At 48.4% G+C, this 18478-nt stretch overlaps 2 long non-coding RNA genes across 2 annotated transcripts; one reads left to right on the top strand and one right to left on the bottom strand.

Annotated features, from left to right (window-relative positions):
- Positions 1 to 350: 350 nt before the first annotated feature.
- Positions 351 to 17951, bottom strand: LOC120406968. Its single transcript, XR_005599709.1, has 3 exons — positions 17667 to 17951; positions 3186 to 3355; positions 351 to 509 (listed from the first exon to the last, which is right to left on the bottom strand). It is a non-coding gene; the product is annotated as an uncharacterized LOC120406968 (long non-coding RNA).
- Positions 2582 to 9868, top strand: LOC120406967. The gene is made up of 4 exons (XR_005599708.1): positions 2582 to 2742; positions 3129 to 3378; positions 6779 to 6821; positions 9694 to 9868. It is a non-coding gene; the product is annotated as an uncharacterized LOC120406967 (long non-coding RNA).
- Positions 17952 to 18478: the final 527 nt, after the last annotated feature.

Here is an 18478-nt window from a genome sequence, read left to right on the forward strand (position 1 = left end):
CAGTTTTTATGATAGTTAATGGCCAATTAGCACTGACTGGCTCTTATGGCCTGTTTTGGCTGTGAGTAGAAGCAGTAGATAGTAGGTTCCCGGGGAGGCAGGAGGAGGATTACCACGCTATTGGAACTCTGGCACAGTCCATCTTAACTTTGTTCCTAACACCATGCTGTACAGCTCGTGTATCATTCACCTGGAAATAGCAGCGTCCAGCCCAACAGTGTGTGCTGTTCATTGGCTACAATCCAGCCGCCCGCCTGTGAAGTGTGAAGTACTGAGCTCACTGACAGCTTGTTTGATAGTATCTCTTGTAGTCTGAATGAATGTTTACACATTTGTAAAAGATTCCAAGTTGTTCTGCAGCCAGCCCAGCTTGAGCTGTGCTCAGGTTATATCTAAATGAAATTGGCTTAGGCCTTGGATGGAGGCTCTGCAAAGAAACCATTGTGCTTGACAAAGTAGTGGAGGTAATTCAGTAGGCACCTCCCTTGCTTCTGCGTAATTAGGAACCACTGTAAAGAAATATAACCTAGTGGTTAGAAAAGGACTTGAGAGGCAGAGCTCCAGGGTTCTTTTCCCTGACTTGTTCTGTGCTTCAGTTTACTCATCTGTAAGATGGGGTGCAGGGATACTAACATACCACTCAGATGAGTGGCATGGTGTACCTAGCATAATTCATTCAGAGAATTAATTAATGTTTCTAATGTGCTTTGTGATCATCAGATGGCAAGAAAACTGTGATTAGCCTGATAAATTCAGTGCTTGCTTGCTTTCAAGCAGATTATATGCCAAGAATCCAAATGCTGCAAGAAGATCATGTTCTTAAGTGCCAGTGATATGAGCCCAGGTAATTAGTGTAGAGAACTTTGCAGTGCTGATGCCAGCTGCCTGGTTCATTGCTGTACTCTGCAGTGTCACACCATTCATTTCAATTTAATGACACCGGCATATCATTGGGGTAACACAATGGAAACCAATGTCTTTTTAAAAAAGCAGCAGAGCTGATATATCAGAAGACCCTGGGGAACAGGGCTTCTCATGTGCTTATAAATGTTAAAGATTTCTGTAATCACTTTGAATTTATTTGTGATGAAAGACTGGAATATGATGCAGTTTGCTGTGTGGAACTCATTTGATCTCCATGCAAATGACAATATCTCTGTTATTAAAAGCCTTCCTCTTTGGGATCATTTGATCCTGATTAGCAAGATAAGTCATCTGTGGCCATGAAGAGCACAAGCCTGAATCGTGTATTCACAGCCTTCATTAAGGCAATCATATATGTCTTTCCATACAGGACTGATACCTAAACATTGTGCATCCAAGAAGCTGTATGTGCTTCGTGCTCAGTGATATGCGTGTAACTGTCCTTCTGCACAATAAATGAAAAGCCAAAAGTCTTTGACCTGCTCTGTTTTCCCTTTTTTTTAAAGCATGGCCCTTCAAAATCAGATGATACTGGACAGGTAAGTATTATGGCAGCAGATTTCCAGCTGGTGCAAACTGGCAGCTGAGAATATGTTCCTTTTCCTTTAGTGTGACTAATTTCATGTGCAGATCCCTTAGCTAATTTCAGCTTGATGTTGTGTATTCCTTTGTATTGAGTTTCCTATAGGTCTAATCTTTCCTTTGTCTTTTTCCAGATTTCCCAGGCCAGAGCCTCAGATGCTGTGCATTGGCATGGGCCACACACCTTTGCAAAGCATGGGCCACTGAGTGTGGGAAATGGGCATTATGCCACTGACTTCCTTGGGCTGAGGATGGAGTAGGCAGTTGGGTGGAGACATAAGTGGTACATGCTGTAAAATGTGGCCGAGTAGGACATAGAGGTCACCTATGGGGGAGGGATAGCTCAGTGGTTTGAGCATTGGCCTGCTAAACCCAGGGTTGTAAGTTCAATCCCTAAGGGGGCCACTTAGAGATCTGGGGCAAAAATTGGTCCTGCTACTGAAGGCAGGGGGCTGGACTCGATGACCTTTCAAGGTCCGTTCTAGGAGATTGGTATGTCTCCAATTTTTACCTTTATTACCTATGCTCCCTGCTCCAATAGTTCCTTTCTGCATGGAAAGGCCAATGCACATCAGGGGTCAATACTGCATTCTCATTCCTGGCAAGATTCCCAGTACATTACCAGCCAGCAGCATTCCTAGCCCTTCTCCTTCACCCCAGCAGTCCCCTTCCAAACTCTGAATTTCACCCCCGTTGCCTGCCTCACTTCCCCCAACATCGCTCCCTCCCTGCCCTATGTAACACTCATGCAGGAACCTCGGGACCAAGGAGAAACGTATCCAAGGGAACGCTTTGCTTCACTTTTGTTACCCGCCAACTGTTTCCAGTGCTTTGACTTGCAGTCACTACAGGCACCCGCAGTTGCTGCCAAACCTGTTTAAGCAAACAGCTGATCTGAGCGGGCTGCTGCTGCTGGGCTCCCTCCCACCACCCACCCCATCTGATCCCCAGGGAACAGGATGGATTTGGACTAAGAGATGAGACAGGGACGGGGGGAGAACGAATGAGACAGTGGTTTAGTGGTTCCCGGGGAAATGTTTCGTGGTTCCCGGGGAACGGGACACATGCAGCGCCCAGCTGTCAGCCATGGAATTCTGGTCAGATTACAGTCCTGACAATCTGACTTTCTCCTCAGAGATCAAAGTAAATAACAGGCTTTCTATGACTAGCTGGCTTTCCAAGTCCTGTACACCTAAATGAAGCTATTTGCCACTCCCAGAAAATTCCCCCGACAAGGTGCGTGTTCTAGTCTCCAAAAGCCTGACCTACTTCAGTTCAGGGCGTGTAGCACTGCTCATATGGCAAAATGCTGTTTGTTTGGTTAACACTCATGCCACGGGTCTCCACCCCAGGCCTGAGAGTGCCCAGACAGCTGCCACAGCCTGGTCTCCACCCACTGTCTGCCCAAGCCTGGGGACCTGTAGCCTCAGCCAGGCACCACTCATGGGAGCCCTGACTGGAGGATCACCCGGCTCCACCAATTGGTTCAAACACACTCTTTATGTCAAAATGAGGCCTAGGAAATTGTCTGAATAACCAGGTGGTTTCCTGTTGTGGCTGATTCCTCCTCTGCTCCTGTCTGACCCCTGCCCTTGCTCCTGTTCCCACTGTTCCTGCTCCAGGCTTGATCCTTGCCTCTCCTCAGTTCCTGCCCTTACCCTGATTCCATCGTCACTTACCAGTCCTGGCTCTGACGCTCAGCTTCAACTCCTGACTCTGACTCTGGCTTGACCCCTGATTCTGGTAACTGGCAGGTGACTCTGGTGCTGATCTTTGGCTTTGCTCCCCAACCTGGACACCTGCTCTGCCCACGGGACGTGACTGCCTGGGTCCCTCTCCACAACGGAATCTGTTGGAGTCACACATTCCAAGGTCAGGAGGTACCACAGGGATCATCTAGTCCGACTGTGCGGCCCGTGGGGGGTGAGTAGGTGGGCTCACTGTGTGGCCCATGGGGGGTGAGTAGGCAAGTGGCGGGTGGGGGGGGGCTGAAGAGGCGGGTGGGCAGTGGTGGGGGGTGAGGAGGCGAGCCGGGAGGGGGTAGGGGCTGAGGATGCGAGCAGGGGGCAGGTGAGCCGGCTGCGGGGAAGACAGGGCTGAGGAGGCGGGCCGGCGGGCGGGCAGTGGCGGGGTAGGGGCTGAGGATGCGAGCAGGGGCAGGTGAGCCAGCGGCTGAGGAGGCGGGGGCGGGCAGTGGCGGGGTGAGTAGGCGAGCCGGGAGGGTAGGGGCTGAGGATGCGAGCAGGGGGGGCAGGTGAGCCAGCGGCGGGGAAGACGGGGCTGAGGAGGCGGGCCGGCGGGCGGGCAGTGGCGGGGGGTGAGTAGGCGAGCCAGGAGGGGGTAGGGGGCTGAGGATGCGAGCAGGGGGGGCAGGTGAGCCGGCGGCGGGGGAGACGGGGCTGAGGAGGCAGGCGGGCGGGCGGGCAGTGGCGGGGGGTGAGTAGGCGAGCCAGGGGGTGGGGTGCTGAGGAGGTGAGCGAGGAGTCAGTGGCTGACCCTGTTCTAGTGATCTGGTCTGGCTCCCAGCCCCTCTCCAAGGGTTGCAGCTGTCTGGAGGTGCTGCCTTCCACGCCTTCCTCATTCACACCTCATTCAGTCAACGGGGCAATTGATTACAAAGTTGGGGGAAGATCTTATTCTACTTCTACCAAAAAGACATTTTTCTTTTACCTTAATGATACTACCTTAGGGGCCCGCTATAATATATTACCAAGGTTCAACACCGCTGTTTCGGTGGGGCAGCTCTGGGGAAGGAGGGTTTGTTTCCGCAGGGTGGGCGGTGCTGGGGGGGGCAGCGCTGGGGGGGTGTTCTGTTTCAGGGGGGCTTGGCGGCGCTGGGGGTGGGGTCGGTGGGGCCGGGGAGGTTTGGCCCTCAGCTGTTTTCTTTGGAGTAATATGACCCTCGCCGCTTTACGAGTTGTGCAGGCCTGATCTAGAACACAGGCCAGAGACCTGCCCCTAAATAATTCCTAGAGCAATGCACCCCGCGATAGATCAGCACACACAGAATAAATACAGAATGCCACAGCCTGCGTGCTGTGAATCAGCAACGCTCCATTGATTTCAGTGGGGCGGCACTGATTGACACCAGCTGGGGTTCTGGCCCATTGACTTCAATGGAGCAGCCCCCGTTTACACGAGCTGAGGGTCTAGTCCAGTGTCTGTCACTCATCCTTAAGTCTTTACTCAGGGTCCCACGCTCCCTGTAGCAGGGCCAGGAAACTCTTGGAGCTTCCTGGGTGCAAGGTTTGACCTTCAGTGGCTAGGGCTGTTTATTCCCATGAGAGTTTGGTGATAAGGCTACAGATCCCAAGAGACTTGCCTGGGTCTGCAGGGATCTGCCAGGACAAGGGCCATTCATGCAGAAGTATCCTGCCTCCAGATGGAGTGGTGAAGTGATCTCTAGAGAGTGGGTAATGCTGCGCTGCAAGTGTTTGGCACACTGGCATCTCAGGCTGTCCCCTTGGCTTTGAAAAGGCATTTTCCAATTTTAATTCATGAGTAAAGAAATAAGATAAGGACACAGGAAAGACTTTCTGCTGGCACAAAGCTCAGAGCAGACCTGCCCTCAGCCATAGCAAAGTTTTCTGCCTCTGGTTAAATTAGGCAGGTACTGAAACATGATCAAGTTTCCTGGATTATATAATGCTAAGGGCCCTACCAAATTCACCACTGTGAAACACGTGTCATGGACTGTGACATCTAATCTTCCCCTGTGAAATCTGGTGCCCATATGGGGCCTCCTACCCTGCACAGGGCTCCAGCTGCTAGTCTGCTGGGGATGGGAAGGGATGAGACGTCCTCGTCCCTTGCAGGGGCCACTCCTGGGTTGGGTCAGACCCACTTCTGGGATCTCCCCCAGCTTCAGGAAGCTCTGCAGACCAGCTGTCACACACCCCCACCTCCACGTGGGGAGGCTGTAGCTCGAGCTGTCAGCCCCCCACTGTGGCCGGAGACTGCTGGGAAACTGGGCCTATGGGAACCCACCTCCCATACCTTGTGACCCTCACGTCTGCGCTGCTGCTAGTAGTGGCACTGGCTTTAGAACTGGGTGCCCAGCCAGCAGCCTTCCTCTCTGGCTGCCCAGCTCTGAAGATAGTGCCCCTGCAAGCAGCAAGGCGGAAGTAAGGGTGGCAATCCATGACCCAACCGACTGGCTAGGCAGCAGTTCTGCAGAAAAGGACCTGGGGATTACAGTGGACGAGAAGCTGGATATGAGTCAGCAGTGTGCCCTTGTTGCCAAGAATGCTAACGGTATATTGTGCTGTATTAATAGGAGCATTGCCAGCAGATTGAGGGAAGTGATTATTCCCAGCTATTCGGGACAGTTGAGGCCACATCTGGAGTATTATGTCCAGTTTTGGGCCCCTCACTACAGAAAGGATGTGGACAAATTGGAGACAGTCCAGCAAAAGGCAACAAAAATGATCAGGGGGCTGGAGCACATGACTTATGAGGAGAGGCTGAGGGAACTGGGGTTGTTTAGCCTGCAGAAGAGAAGAATGAGGGGGGATTTGATAGCTGCTTTCAACTACCTGAAAGGAGGTTCCAAAGAGGATGGATCTAGACTGTTCTCAGTAGTGGCAGATGACAGAACAAGGAGCAATGGTCTCAAGTTGCAGAGGGGGAGGTTTAGGTTGGATATTAGGAAACACTAGTTCACTAGGGGGTGGTGAAGCACTGGACTGGGTTACCTAGGGAGGTGGTGGACTCTTCATCCTTAGAGATTTTTAAGGTCAGGCTTGACAAAGCCCTGGCTGGGATGATTTAGTTGGTGCTGGTCCTGCTTTGAGCAGGGGGTTGGACTAGATACCTCCTGAGGTCCCTTCCAGCCCTGATATTCTATGATTCTGTGACCCCCCCTACAATAGCCTTGTGACCTGCCCACCCTGACTGCCTTTGGGGTTGGGATCCCCAGGGTTACAACACCATGACATTTCAAATGTAAACATCTGAAAATGTGAAATTGACTAATTTTAAACCCCTGGCCATGAAATTGACCAAAATGGACCATGAATTTGGTAGGGCCCTAATACTTCTAGTGAACAGCCTAATGCACATGAAACTGTAGCAAAATGGTGATTTAAAGGACCTTTCCAGGTTACATTTAAAAAAAAACTAAGTTAAAAGAACATTGTGGTTGCAAAGTCAAGCACTCAGAAGTTAGGCTGTGCCAGAATGACGGTTACCCAGGACACCTTCACTTGGGCCCTTTATGTGCATGCATTATGCAGTCTGTATTGACAGGGTCACACACGATTTTTATCCACAGGAGCCTGCCTCATCCAGTGCCTAGGATGGAGAGTGTTGCCTGAGTGAGTAGCTGTTTGATTTGTAGCTCCCCTATCTTATTTACTCCACCTATCCAAAGCCTACACTATTACATGGCTCCTAGGCTTTTCCACGCTGCTCTCATCCTAGTGCTTTAAGATAATAGTTTTCAGGGTTCCCATGACTGTGAGTCACCTTGTTACCGCCCTGCCTCCCACGAGAAAGAGATTTGCTTGTGCAGGGTGTCAGCTCCTGACACCTCCCAGCCATTAGCCAGCCAGCCAATCTCCTCAGGGCTAGGCCAGCACTGACTTTGCCTTGCAGGTTAACAATAGGAGCACCCCAGTCTCTGAGCCCCTTTGAAATGTTCCCCTCTAATGTCCAGCTCCTTCCCCACTGAACAGTCACAGAATTCCCAGCTCTGCTGTCCTCACAGAGACAGTGCACATACCAGCTTGTATGAGTCAACTCCGGATCAACTCCTTGTATGGGAGATAGATGCATAGTGAAAACAACCATAAGTTTATTATCAAAGATCAAGATTTAAGAAATAGTGGAAATTTCCACTCTTGCATCCGACGAAGTGGGTATTCACCCACGAAAGCTCATGCTGCAAAACGTCTGTTAGTCTATAAGGTGCCACAGGATTCTTTGCTGCTTTTACAGAACCAGACTAACACGGCTACCCCTCTGATATAAGAAATAGTGAGTAAGGATGCTGGAAACAGAAGGGTTATATATAAAACAAAATCAGGATATGCTTTTTAGAGACTAAATGTAACAGGTTAACCTCCAGTCTAGAGCAGTCTTACCTCACCCAAAGCCTTTTGCAGCCTTTCCAACCAAGGTGGGTTGTGATATTTAAACATGCTGTCCACTTACTGCCTAGGTGCAGAATAATAGGGATGTGACAGTGTATCCCATAAGGCTTTATGGGGGAGTGCTTATAAATGGATGCATGATATAACTGGAATAGGGTTTTGCTACATATGCCATGTAACATATCTCTGTAAAGGTTATGAACTACTATATCTATTCATCCTATTTGTACACACATATCATTGTGTACTTGAGGTTAAGAATATGGGCTGTATACTTGCTTGATTTCTAAGGCTATGGCTACACTTGCACTTCAAAGCGCTGCCGCGGCAGCGCTTTGAAGCACTAAGTGTAGTCAAAGTGCCAGCGCTGGTACTCCACCTCCCTGTGGGGAATAACGTACAGCGCTGGGAGCCGCGCTCCCAGCGCTGGGGCTTTGACCACACTGGCGCTTTGCAGCGCTGGAGAGGGTGTGTTTTCACACCCTGCTGCAGCGCTGCAAATTTGCAAGTGTAGCCAAGGCCTAAGTAAGCTTTGTGAGGCATTTGGTCAGCTTCTTTAAGAAGGAATTCGCAAGGTTAAGTACCCGATCAGGAAGCACTTGGGGAACAGTGCAGCTTGGAATGCTCCAATCCACATAAGAAGTCTTCCTGGAGACCTACAGGATACCATGTGGACAATGGCTTCTGCCTGTAAAGACTGTGAGTCATGCATGGACATGTGACTTGCCCAGATGATTCCAGAACTCCATCTTGGAGCTGGACTTTGCGTAGGAGTGAGGAGGGGGTCTCCTTCCACAAGAGAAAGTCTATTTAAACCCCTGGGAGACCCCTCCATTTTGTCTTCAGCTGGCTAAAGAGGAAGCCTCTCCACTCCCCAGGATACTTGGAAAAAACTGGAACAAAGGGGTGTGAGTGATTGCTGGACCCAGGCTAAAAGGAGATTAGTCTGTAACAGGAAGCATTCTGGAACTGGTGAGGATCTTATCTGTATTCAGTTTGATTAGACATAGATTTGCGCATTTTATTTTATTTTGCTTGGTGACTTACTTTGTTCTGTCTGTTACTACTTCGAACCACTTAAATCCTACTTTCTGTATTTAATAAAGTCGCTTTTTACTTATTAATTAACTCAGAGTATGTACTAATACCTGGGGGAGCAAACAGCTGTGCATCTCTCTCTATCAGTGTTATAGAGAGCGAACAATGTATGAGTTTACCCTTCATAAGCTTTATATAGGGTAAAATGGATTTAATTGGGGTTAGACCCCACTGGGAGTTGGGCATCTGAGTGCTAAAAACAAGCACACTTCTGTGAGCTGTTTTCAGGTAAACCTGCAGCTTTGGGGCAGGTAATTCAGACCCTGCGTCTTTGCTGGAGCAGACGAAAGTTTCTGGCTCAGCAAGACAGGGTGCTGGAGTCCTGAGCTGGCAGGGAAAACAGGAGCAGAAGTAGTCTTGGTATATCAGTTGGTAGCTCCCGGGGGGGTTCTGTGATCCAACCCGTCACAAGGGTGTTTTCCTTATCCCCCAGGATTAGTTCACTAAGCCTGTGAAGTGCACCCCCAGATAAGGCTCTTTCCCCCCACTATTCTTTTCTTCCTGTTCTCCAGGTGCGTTTAGCTCAGATTGGGGTTTGTGAACAAGACAATATTCAATTTCAGCAGATAGATGGATAGTTATCTGTGGTCTGGGAGGAAGCCAGTGTTTCACTTCTGCTGGGCATTAACACCAAGATACAAACTATAAGAACATCTCTCCAGTATGTAGACATAACTCAGTACAAAGTAGAAATACATACATTTTATGATGAAATTCATAACCATTGTGACACCAGCTTTCCTTGATCCCTGACATTACAGTTTTGGTGAACCAGGAGGTACTGTGACATTATTGACATGAACTGTGACTGTATAGATCATTGTTGCAACCAGGGTCCTATGGTTGCACCAGGTCTTGTACAGAGGAGATCAAGTGGGGGTGTCTAAGGAAAAGTTGTAGTTTGCTGGTTATGATGATGCTGTCTATATGTGTGTATCATTTTTGTATTTGAATTTATGAATCTATGTACTTGTATCTCAATGTTTTTGATTCTAAGTAGTTGCAGTGAAGCATTTGGTCAGCTTGAGAAAGGACTATTCTCAGTAAGTGCACAATCCAGAAACACTTAAACTGACAATGAACTTTGGGAGACGCCAATCCACATCTGAGCTTTCCTGGAAACATTCAAACTAACATGTAAACAAAGGCATCGGCCTGCAAAAAGCGGAATCATTCATGGACATGTGACTTGCCCAGGTGGCTACAGACTCCATCTTGTTGCTGTGACTTTGCATAGAAGAACGAAGGGGTTTCCACCCACAAGAGAGAGAATATAAAAGGCCCTGGAAGCCTCTGCACTTTGTCTTCAGCTGGCTCTAGAGATGGCCTCTCCACCCAAAAGAGATGCCTGAAAGAACTGGAACAAAGGACAGTAACTCTGGGGGTGTGAGTGACTGCTGGACCCAGACGAGAAAGGAGTCCAGTCTGTGAAAGAAGCTTATTGGAACATCTCTGGGGGTGAGAGTTCAGCTGTAATCAGTTTCTTAATGTATTAAGCTTAGACTTGTGTGTTTTGTTTTATTTTGCTTGGTAACTTACTTTGTTCTGTCTGTTATTACTTAGAACCACTTAAATCCTATTTTTTATACTTTTTGCTTATTAATTAACCCAGAGTAAGTAACTAATCCCTGGGGGAGCAAACAGCTGTGCATATCTCTCTATCAGTGTTATAGAAGGTGAACAGTTTATGAGTTTACCTTGTATACGTTTTATACAGAGTAAAATGGATTTATTTGGGGTTTGAATCTCATTGGGAACTGGGTGCTGGAGATAAGATAACCTGCTACGTGGTTTTCAGTTAAGTCTTCAGCTTTGGGGTGCATGGTTCAGACCCTGGGTCTGTGTTGGAACAGACTGGCGTGTCTGGCTCAGCAAGGCAGGGTTATGGAAGTCCCAGGCTGGCAGAGAAAACAGGCCACAGAGGTAGTCTCAGCACATCAGGTGACAGTCTCAAAGGGTTCTCTGTGACCGAACCCATCACATGTACATACCGGAATCAGGATATTCTTGTAACTTCTATGCACCCCCTCTGTGCCCCTTTGCTAGCTGGTATTAATAGGTTCTTGGGTCATGCTTAGTGCTTTACAAATATTAAGGCATTTATTTCACAACTGGCTATGAGGTGAGGGGGTATCGTCCCCATTTTTATCCATGGGAAACTGAAATTAAAGCCAAAATTGTCAGAAGTGTCAACTAAATTTGGATACTCAATTTGAGAATTTTTCAGAGTGCTTAGTGTTTTATAGCACTCTTTAGTTTTGGAGCACAGCTCCCAGTGACCTTAGTTGCAGCTGTGAGTGTTCAGCATTTCTGTGAATCAGGCCACAAGAGTCTCCTAGCGGATCCCTAGAAAATCAGAAATACACAACTAGTAGCCACCTGTGAAAAGTTCGGGTTAAGTGACTTTCCCAGCATCTCACATATAACTGTTTATACACATAAAACATGGTCTAAGTGTTGTCATAGGAGTGGATTTCATGAAACCCCAACATATTGTCTTTCTGTTTTCCCCTGACATAGAACATCAGGGTTAGAAGGAACCTCAGGAGGTCATCTAGTCCAACCCCCTGCTCAAAGCAGGACCTCCCAACTAGCCCTCTTAAGGGTTGAACTTACAACCCTGGGTTTAGCAAGCCAATGCTCAAACCACTGAGCTATCCCTCTCCCCAGTGATGTAAAATATTTCTTTAGTCAGTAAAAAAGTTAGCAAACAACAGCATAAAAAGACCTGTCTGTGGACCAGCACTGGTCCCTGGGATCTGCCTGTCACAGTTTAGGAAGGCAGAAAAACAGTCCCTGGTATCAAAAAGGTTGAGAAACATTGCTTTAGGTCACATGTGGGAAGAGTGCATTAAAAAACATTCTCAGCGTATGGAAACATGATTACTCATGAGCTCGAAAGAATCATAAATGGCCTTGCAGTCCAACAGGCAAATAATATTAGACTGTAGGAATGACAGGCACAGGCACAGCCAAGGAAGTTAGCACAGAGGGTGGATGCAGTGTTGTTGTAGCCATGTTGGTCTCGGGACATTAGATAGACAAGGTGAGTGAGGCAATATCATTTATTTATGAGAAGCTGGTCCTCACCCACCTTGTCTCTCTACCACAGAGGGTGCTAATTCTGTTCTACGGAAACCTAGAGCCCCAACCTACAGTCCTTACTCCAGCTAGACTTCCATTCATCCTGTGGGAGATTTTCCAAAGAAGGGCTTCCGGATTTGGCTCTGGGTGTAACACAACTCTGTGTGTGAATGATCTAGTCGAGAAATGCTGATCCTTCAAAAAGAGTTTGTAACCCATTTATTATAAAGAAAGAAAGGACTCCCATATTTTGAGCTTTGGAAATCTTATTTTATGCCTCTCTTTTTTGGACTTTGTCAAACATGTGAGTATGGGCAGGGCCAGAAAAGTATATTTCAGTAAAAACATTTTGTCTCATGCAAAAAATTACCCTTAGACTCAGTCTGCCCTACTTGGATGGGTGTAGACAAGTCTTTGTATCCAACAAACAAGGTTGGTGCTGGTCCTAAGGCACCCAAGTTGAAATATACAAACGTACGTGTCAATTCCAGATGCAAATACGGTGAGTGAGATCCTCCGTTGGAGTACGTCAGCATAGCTCCCCTGAAGTCAATGCAGGGCACTGATTTACACCAGCTAAGGATCTGTTCCTATCTTTCTGTCATCTCATTAGTGTGTTAGTGTAAGGGGACTGTTGCCCCCTTACTAACATTCAGTGGGGGTGTTTTGGTTGCTAGCTCCCAGCACTAAAAAGGGAGGGGTGGATGGGAAATCAGGACCCTGAGCCTGACAGTCCCCAGGAACAATGGCAAGAGGCCAATGCTCCAGGTCAGCCTGATTGACAGGGCAGGCCGGCTAATCAGGGAGACAGAAGGCCAGGGTGGGTCCCGTCCTCCGTGTGTGAGCAGGAATGTGCCGGAGTCAGACAGAGTGGGGCCGAGCAAAGGAGAAAGCAGGGGCCCAAGCTGAGCTGGAGAGCAGAGCCGTGCCAGATCCAGAGGGGCCAGAGGCACGGGCCAGAGGCACAGCCCAGAGAGAGCAGATCCTGTGCTGGGAGCAGAGCTGCAGCCACAGAGCCAGAGGCACAGCCCAGGGAGAGCAGATCCTGTGCTGGGAGCAGAGCTGCAGCCCCAGTGCCAGGTGTGGTGAGCAACTAGGGCCAGCCAAGGGGGGGACCTTGGGCAAAGGGCCCAGTGCAGAAAGACACCCCCAGCCAAGGGTCTTTGCAGGCCAGGCTGGGAGGGGGATCTTAACGTGATGGGGGGCTGGCACTGGGAAGAAGGGTCCCACCACCCAAAGCCTGGAGGTGTGTGGCCACCACCATTCATATAATTCATATAATCATAGAATCTCAGGGTTGGAAGGGACCTCAGGAGGCATCTAGTCCAACCCCCTGCTCAAAGGCAGGACCAAACCCAACTAAATCATCCCAGCCAGGGCTTTGTCAAGCCTGACCTTAAAAACCTCTAAGGAAGGAGATTCCACCACCTCCCTAGGTAACCCATTCCAGTGCTTCACCACCCTCCTAGGGAAATAGTGTTTCTTAATATCCAACCTAAACCTCCCCCTCTGCAACTTGAGACCATTACTCCTTGTTCTGTCATCTTCTACCACTGAGAACAGTCTAGATCCATCCTCTTTCGAACCCCCTTTCAGGTAGTTGAAAGCAGCTATCAAATCCCCCCTCATTCTTCTCTTCTGCAGACTAAACAATCCCAGTTCCCTAGGCCTCTCCTCATAAGTCATGTGCTCCAGCCCCCTAATCATTTTTGTTGCCCTCCGCTGGACTCTCTCCAATTTATCCACATCCTTCTTGTAGTGTGGGGCCCAAAACTGGACACAGTGCTCCAAATGAGGCCTCACCAGTGCTGAGTAGAGGGGAATGACCACATCCCTCGATCTGCTGGCAATGCCCCTACTTATACAACCCAAAATGCCATTAGCCTTCTTGGCAACAAGGGCACACCGTTGACTCATATCCAGCTTCTCATCCACTGTAACCCCTAGGTCCTTTTCTGCAGAACTGCTGCCCAGTCATTCGGTCCCTAGTCTGTAACAGTGCATGGGATTCTTCCGTCCTAAGTGCAGGACTCTGCACTTGTCCTTGTTGAACCTCATCAGATTTCTTTTAGCTCAATCCTCCAATTTGTCTAGGTCCCTCTGTATCCTATCGCTACCCTCCAGCGTATCTACCACTCCTCCCAGTTTAGTGTTATCTGCAAACTTGCTGTGGGTGCAGTCCACACCATCCTCCAGCTCATTAATGAAGATATTGAACAAAACCGTTGCATGTGTCCCACCCGCAGCATCCCTGCAGCACAGCCAGGGCCTGAGACGGAGGCCTGGGACCTACAAGGAACAGACTGCAAAGTGCCTTGATGTCCAGAGACACTGTTTGTGATGGTCCCTGCCACAGAGCAGGGTGAGGTGTTTCCCTGTAACCGTTCCCATTTTTTCTTATTCTTTTCTTTAAATTAATTGTTAAGTAAATAACTTGTATTTGCTTTAAATTGTATGGAATAATCAGTGGGTCAGGGAGGTGCCCAGTGCAGAGAGGCTATCCCGGAGTGGGGACACCCCAGCCCCTGTCCTGGGTGAGCACAGCAGGGTTGGGGGTCGAGCCCCCCAGGAATCCTGGGCCCAGCCTTGTTGGGGTTACGAGGACTCTGCCAGATAGGAATAAGGCCTCTGGGTAAAGGAAGTGGGAGCGAGGACTCGGATCCTTTCGCTAGCCCACTTCACTGGGGTAGTGCAGAAGCCAGGAAAGCTCCCCCACAATCGCGGGACCGTTCCCCTGCTTACGTTAGCATAATGCTCAGCCGCTCAGCAGAAATGGCACTGGTTGTTTGTACTCTTCTTGCATCCTATACTTTCAAATGAAGAACCTTTGGGTAACCCCAGCATAGCTTTGTGTGAACATGGACCTTTCTCCACCGCCTCCCCAGGCTTACATGGCATACAGTAGTTCAGAGCAGAAAGATGGATTGTGCTGGAACTGCCTGAGGCCCTACCTGACCTGGCACCTACCTCTCCTAAGGCAGACATCTGAGGGCTGCAAAGAATCATTTTGATGAGGTTAATAAAATGCTTCCTTTGCTCTACTTAGCCCTCTGGAGGCTGAGTCTTGCTGATGCAGGGGCATCATCCCCGTAAACGAGAGGACATGATTCTTCTGTCACTGTGTGGCTGCAGAGCCTCTCCAGATGTTCACCGCTGAGTCTCCAAAGAAGAAGACCACTGTGCCATTTCTGCTCACCTCCAAGGTACATTGGAATCTGACCCTTTGCCCTCTAGATCCACAGCACTAGGGGAAAGCCACTTTTTGTCCATCTCAACAAGTTGTCTACGTGCAGTCGTGAAATGCTAGCTAACAAAAACCTAGACACAAAACCAAAGGGGCCGTGTTCCGAAGAATTTCAGGTCTGGACCCAAAGCAAAGGCGGGAGGCCACTCAGCTAGTGTTAGGTAAGCACATAATCCAAAGCACTGAGCAAGGGAATGAGTTTGGAAATGGCCAGGATCCACTGCTTCAGAAGAATGCTGCAAAATAGCTGTAGCCTATTGCTTACAATAGCAAAAAAGCTACATACAAGAAAGCAACTTACTCCAAGTGTTGCAGATAACTGGAAAGGCTACATACTTCTTCTGAAGCTTGGCCATCTCAGTGTTTGCACCCCTGTCATTAGCACTGTAGCTATCTGCAGTAGGGATGCCAGTTTTCTCATCCCTCCTACCTGTATTGCCGGCAAAGGATGATGCTTCCAGAAATCACATCAGAGTGTCAAATACTTTAGGGTTATCCACAGGCTGGAGGTTAAAACACCAACCCATAATTTTTATGAGGTTAAGTAGTAGCCACTTACTTTAGACATTTTTTCTAGGTAAATGGAGGGTAGTCAGAAGCTTATCAAACAATATATTCTCTCCTTGTGCATTCAACATAACTGTCCTACTGGTGCCTTCCCAGCTGTTCAATCATTTCTAGTGCCCAAGATTGTTGACTGGCTAGGTACTGGATGAGCCAGGCTCTGGGGACCCTGTCACTACAATAGAGCGGCCCCCACACAGCGGAACTTTGATGCTTCAGCAAATGCAGGGCACAGAAGCCTTGTGTCCCAGCTATGGGATTTCAGGCACAGCCCCTGCCCTTCTCCCACTTTTAGGAAGAGATTGGAAGTCAGGTAATCTTCTCTCTTGCAGCCACCAGGCAGACAAATGTGCAAGGGCTGTGGAGCAGGCCCAAGGGGATTGGTGTTCATCTTCACTAGGAGAAAAGGTCTGTTCTTAACAGGAGGGAACAACAGGAGGCAAAATCCTAGCGGAGATGAGGCAGTTTGTCATTTTCATGTTAGAAGATTGAAGTAAAGACTAGGGGAGGCTGGGGTCTACGTGGACCTGTGAACTCATGTGAATTCCACAAACTCCCTTGGATTTTACCTCAAGTTAGCTAACTCTAGTGACTCCTTCCAGGCCTGCCCATCTACTCTGCCTCGCAAAAAAGCCCCAGCAGGGAGCAAGAAAACCTTGGAAGGTTTCTCAATCCTTTTTCAGAGGGGTCGCTGTGTTAGTCTGGATCTGTAAAAGCAGCAAAGGGTCTTGTGGCACCTTATAGACTAACAGACGTTTTGCAGCATGAGCTTTCGTGGGTGAACACCCACTTCGTCGGATGCAAGTAGTGGAAATTTCTCAATCCTTTGTTCTTTCATTCAGCCTGTCTTGCTAAAAGGAGTTCTGCTACAAGCTGCAGTTTTTGAAGCTTTAAAAATCCCAGCTGGCAGTGACCCTTCCCAAGGAAAGAAGAGTTAGTTCTGTAGCTTGAGCAACATTTTTGCCAAACCCAGTTTCCCAATTCAGCCGTTCAGATATAAGTAATGTACAAAATAGAAACAGGTGTTTAGACACCTAAAGATGCAGATAGAAGCCTAGTGAGCTTTTCAAAAGTGCCTAGGTACTAATTACCATTGATTTCAATGGAAGGCACCTAAACACTTTTAAAAACCTGGCCCTTCGAGTCTAATCTCAGGGGTATCTCTCAGCAAGGGGCCAGTGGCTGCCTCATATGCTACCTGATTAACTGGTTTGCTTGCTCATTGCTAATTAGCTCTGCAGTGCTGAGTCATCTTGGGGTAGCCACATGCTGGTATTCAGTTCTGGTGTAGTTCTCCTCTGAACAACTACCATGTATTTGTAAGGACTCGCAACCCCTTGCTCACACAGAGCTGATCTGGTGAGTCAAGTGACAATAAGTTTTGATTGCAGGAACCAATCCAGCTGAAAGAGACTTTACACCCACTTGTGCTTAATGAACAGAATTGTTCACCGTAGCCGAGTCTATGAATCATACTAATTATAGTTAAGGTTAATATTTTGTCACAGGTATTTTTAGTAAAAGTCACAGACACATCATGGGCAATAAACCAAAATTGATGAAAGCTGGTGAATTTACTAAAAATATCCTGAGGGGCAGTAACAGTCGGAGGCCTGCTGGTGGCTGACCGCTGCCTGCTGCTCCAGACCGGCCGCTGCTCCTGCGCATGGGGGCTGACCATCACTGGCTGCTCTGGCCCTGGCCACTGCTACGGTGAGGTTGACACCTGCTCTAGCCCCACCGCTGCAGTGGGCTGAAGCCAAAGAAGTCACGGAGGTCTGTTAAAGTCATGGAACCCATGACCTCAATGACAGAATTGGATCTTTAATTATATTGATTACTTAAGAATTCCCAGCTATCACTCTGAGGGTTGACAGCTTCTTGTCCCAAGATCAGGCCCAGTATTATTAAAATTACTGTTCAGTTGGGAACCCCGATATGCACAGCTGCAGCACTCACACTACAGGAACCCTTCTGTATTTATAGTAGTTTGATACATTCAGCACTGTCACAAACACTCTAACCCAGCATGGTAGAGAGAAATAATACAGAAAGTACATCTGCACATCCATACTCACACCATCCCTTGCAGAACAACCTGAAATGTCAGCCATGATCTTCCTCATCGTCACCAGCGGCACCTCCCAAGGGCTACATCTCTCTCTCCTCCTGCCCACAGGCTGGGATACAACTTGTATAATACCTTACGCTGATGCTACCATGCCTAATGCATATTCTGTAGGGGGTTCTCCCCTCTTCCTTATTTGTATTTCCTCACATTACTAATGCTGGGGTGCCTTGTCCTATAGGTTAGTATAGTAATGATCTCAACTTATTCTCATATACATCAGTTCATTGCCATGGCCCTCTTGTGGTTAGACATCTGCAGATATCCCCATCCTAAAATATCCAGAAGCTGGAGTTAGCTCATGTTCCTGTGATTGGCTGGTGTCATTATGAACAAATTTTCCCTTTAAACATTCTATTCCCAGGTGACCATCGGGTCATTTATCTGTGCCAAAGTTCATGGGCCTCAAGCCTTCTGCTAACTTCTAAAGCCAATGTCGTATAGGGGACAGGCCTGGAGGTCCTTTGCGTTACCGCTGAATAAGATAAATGCTGAAGCTAGCTCTGTGGGCTCTACCACTTACTTCCCATTAGTTACACCCAGGCAAATCATCGAGACAATGAGGCTGCACAAGAGTGACCGAAGACCTCATTAAAGTACAGAAATCTGAGCATCAGTGATGGTGAGTGACGGAAGGAAATAACCCAGCCTGACCCACCGATCCTAGAGCAGTAGTGGCAGTTAGAATACAACTAATTCCATGTTTTCTCTATGTTCATCTGATCAGGGCTGTCCCTAGGCCAAATGGCACCCCAGGCAAGA

The sequence above is a fragment of the Mauremys reevesii genome, linkage group 5 (genome assembly GCF_016161935.1).
Source record: "Mauremys reevesii isolate NIE-2019 linkage group 5, ASM1616193v1, whole genome shotgun sequence".
NCBI classification, from domain to species: Eukaryota; Metazoa; Chordata; order Testudines; family Geoemydidae; genus Mauremys; species Mauremys reevesii.